The sequence below is a fragment of the Arachis hypogaea genome, chromosome 2 (genome assembly GCF_003086295.3).
Source record: "Arachis hypogaea cultivar Tifrunner chromosome 2, arahy.Tifrunner.gnm2.J5K5, whole genome shotgun sequence".
NCBI classification, from domain to species: Eukaryota; Viridiplantae; Streptophyta; class Magnoliopsida; order Fabales; family Fabaceae; genus Arachis; species Arachis hypogaea.
In genome coordinates this window covers 25,218,133-25,221,865 of record NC_092037.1, presented here as the reverse complement: position 1 = coordinate 25,221,865, position 3,733 = coordinate 25,218,133, and the positions used below count along the sequence as shown (strand labels likewise).

Genomic DNA, 3,733 nt, shown 5'->3' with positions numbered 1-3,733 from the left:
CATTGGGTTGCCTCCCAACAAGCGCTTCTTTAATGTCAGTAGCTTGACAGAGGACTCTCATGGAGCCTCACAGATACTCAGAGCCATGTTGGAACCTCCCAACACCAAACTTAGAGTTTGAATGTGGGGGTTCAACACCAAACTTAGAATTTGGTTGTGGCCTCCTAACACCAAACTTAGAGTTTGACTGTGGGGGCTCTGTTTGGCTCTGTTTTGAGAGAAGCTCTTCATGCTTCCTCTCCATGGTGACATAGGGATATCCTTGAGCCTTAAACATTAAGGATTCTTCATTCACTTGAATGATCAACTCTCCTCTATCAACATCAATCACAGCCTTTGTTGTGGCTAGGAAGGGTCTGCCAAGGATGATAGATTCATCCATGCACTTCCCAGTCTCTAGGACTATAAAATCACCAGGGATGTAATGGTCTTCAACTTTAACCAGAACATCCTCTACAGGTCCATAGGCTTGTTTTCTTGAATTGTCTGCCATCTCTAGTGAGATTTTTGCAGCTTGCACCTCAGAGATCCCTAACTTCTCCATTACAGAGAGAGGCATGAGGTTTACACTTGACCCTAAGTCACACAAGGCCCTCTTGAAGGTCATGGTGCCTATGGTACAAGGTATTGAAAACTTCCCAGGATCCTGTCTCTTTTGAGACAGTTTCTGCCTAGACAAGTCATTCAGTTCTTTGGTGAGCAAAGGAGGTTCATCCTCCCAAGTCTCATTTCCAAATAACTTGTCATTTAGCTTCATGATTGCTCCAAGGTATTTAGCAACTTGCTCTTCAGTGACATACTCATCCTCTTCAGAGGAAGAATACTCATCAGAGCTCATGAGTGGCAGAAGTAAGTCCAATGGAATCTCTATGGTCTCATTTTGAGCCTCAGATTCCCATGGTTCCTCTTGGGGGAACTCATTGGAGGCCAGTGGATGTCCATTGAGGTCTTCCTCAGTGGCGTTCACCGCCTCTCCTTCCTCCCAAAATTCGCCCATGTTGATGGCCTTGCACTCTCCTTTTGGATTTTCTTCTGTATTGCTTGGAAGAGTACTAGGAGGGAGTTCAGTAATTTTCTTGCTCAGCTGACCCACTTGTGCCTCCAAATTTCTAATGGAGGACCTTGTTTCAGTCATGAAACTTTGAGTGGTTTTGATTAGATCAGAGACCATGGTTGCTAAGTCAGAGTTATTCTGCTTAGAACTCTCTGTTTGTTGCTAAGAAGATGATGGAAAAGGCTTGCTATTGCTAAACCTGTTTCTTCCACCATTATTATTGTTGAAACCTTGTTGAGGTCTCTATTGATCCTTCCATGAGAGATTTGGATGATTTCTCCATGAAGGATTATAGGTGTTTCCATAGGGTTCTCCCATGTAATTCACCTCTTCCATTGAAGGGTTCTCAGGATCATAAGCTTCTTCCTCAGATGAAGCCTCCTTAGTACTGCTTGGTGCATTTTGCATTCCAGACAGACTTTGAGAAATCATATTGACTTGTTGAGTCAATATTTTGTTCTGAGCCAATATGGCATTCAGAGTGTCAATCTCAAGAACTCCTTTCTTCTGACTAGTCCCATTGTTCACAGGATTTCTTTCAGAAGTGTACATGAATTGGTTATTTGCAACCATTTCAATCAGCTCTTGAGCTTCTGTAGGCGTCTTCTTCAGATGAAGAGATCCTCCAGCAGAGCTATCCAAAGACATCTTGGACAGTTCAGAGAGACCATCATAGAAAATACCTATGATGCTCCATTCAGAAAGCATATCAGAAGGACACTTTCTGATTAATTTTTTGTATCTTTCCCAAGCTTCATAGAGGGATTCTCATTCCTTATGTCTGAAGGTTTGGATTTCCATTCTAAGCTTACTCAATTTTTGAGGTGGAAAGAACTTTGCCAAGAAGGCATTGACTAGCTTTTCCCAAGAGTCCAGGCTTTCTTTAGGTTGAGAGTCCAACCATGTCCTAGCTCTGTCTCTTACAGCAAAAGGGAATAGCATAAGTCTGTAGACCTCAGGGTCAACCCCATTAGTCTTGACAGTGTCACAGATTTGCAAGAATTCAGCTAAAAACTGATGAGGATCTTCCAATGGAAGTCCATGGAACTTGCAATTTTGTTGCATTAGAGAAACTAATTGAGGCTTAAGCTCAAAGTTGTTTGCTCCAATGGCAGGGATAGAGATGCTTCTCCCATAAAAGTTGGGAGTAGGTGCAGTAAAGTCACCCAGCACCTTCCTTGCATTGTTGGCATTGTTGTTGTTTTCGGCTGCCATAGGTTCTTTTTCTTTGAAGATTTCTGTTAGGTCCTCTACAGAGAGTTGTGCTTTGGCTTCTCTTAGCTTTCTCTTCAAGGTCCTTTCAGGTTCAGGATCAGCCTCAACAAGAATGCTTTTGTCCTTGCTCCTGCTCATAAGAAAGAGAAGAGAACAAGAAAATGTGGAATCCTCTATGTCACAGTATAGAGATTCCTTGAGGTATCAGAGGAAAAGAAAAATAGAAGGCAGAAGTAGAAAATTCGAACTTATCAAAGAAGATGGAGTTCGAATTTTGCATTAAGGAATAGTGTTAGTCCATAAATAGAAGGATGTGAGAGGAGGGGAAGTAATTTTTGAAAATTGAGTAGAAGATTTTGAAAACATTTTGAAAAACTTTAGTTGATTTTCGAAAACCATGATTGAGAAAGAAGTAAAGTGATTTTTGAAAAAGATTTTGAAATTAGAAATCAAAAAGATTTGATTGAAAACTATTTTGAAAAAGATGTGGTTAAGAAGATATGATTGATTTTAAAAAGATGTGATTGAGAAGATATGATTTGAAAAACATTTAAAAAAAAGATTTGATTTTAAAAATTAATGACTTGGCTATCAAGAAAAGATATGATTCAAACATTAAACCTTTCTCAACAGAAAAGGCAACATACTTGAAATGTTGAATCAAATCATTAATTGATAGCAAGTATCTTTGAAAATAGAAAGAAATTGAATTTGAAAAAGATTTGATTGAAAAGATATGATTTGAAAAAGATTTGATTTTGAAAAGATTTTGAAAACTTGAAAAAAAAAATTTGCATTGAAAACAAAATCTTCCCTCTTGTGCCATCCTGGCGTTAAACGCCCAGAATGGTGCACATTCTGGCATTTAACGCCCAAAACTATACCCTTTTGGGCGTTAAATGCCCAACCAGGTACCCTGGCTGGCGTTTAAACGCCAGTCTGTCCTTCTTCACTGGGCGTTTTGAACGCCCAACTTTTTCTGTGTAATTCCTCTACTGTATGTTCTGAATCTTCAATTCTCTGTATTATTGACTTGAGAAGACACCAATAAAAAATATTTTTGGATTTTTTTATAAAGAGGAATAATCAAAATGCAACTAAAATCAAATAACAATGCATGCAAGACACCAAACTTAGCAGTTTGTATACTACTGACACTAATGAGAATGCATATGAGACACACAAAACACTCAAGTCAAGAGAATTTAAAGATTAGAGTAAGAAATCATCAAGAACATCTTGAAGATCACTAAGACACATGAATGAATGCATGCAATTGACACCAAACTTAACATGAGACACTAGACTCAAACAAGAAATATTTTTGGATTTTATGACTTTGTAAATTTTTTTTTGTGCTTTTTCGAAAATTAAGTGGAAAAAGATATCAAAGTTCTTAATGAGAATTCCAGGAATCAGTGCAATGCTAGTCTAAGACTCCGGTCCAGGAATTAGACATGGCTT

The 3,733-nt window shown here is 38.6% G+C and overlaps 1 non-coding gene across 1 annotated transcript; it reads left to right on the top strand.

Moving 5' to 3' along the window:
• Positions 1 to 1,756: 1,756 nt before the first annotated feature.
• On the top strand, positions 1,757 to 1,864 carry LOC112765845 (small nucleolar RNA R71). Its single transcript, XR_003183939.1, has one exon. It is a non-coding gene; the product is annotated as a small nucleolar RNA R71 (small nucleolar RNA).
• Positions 1,865 to 3,733: the final 1,869 nt, after the last annotated feature.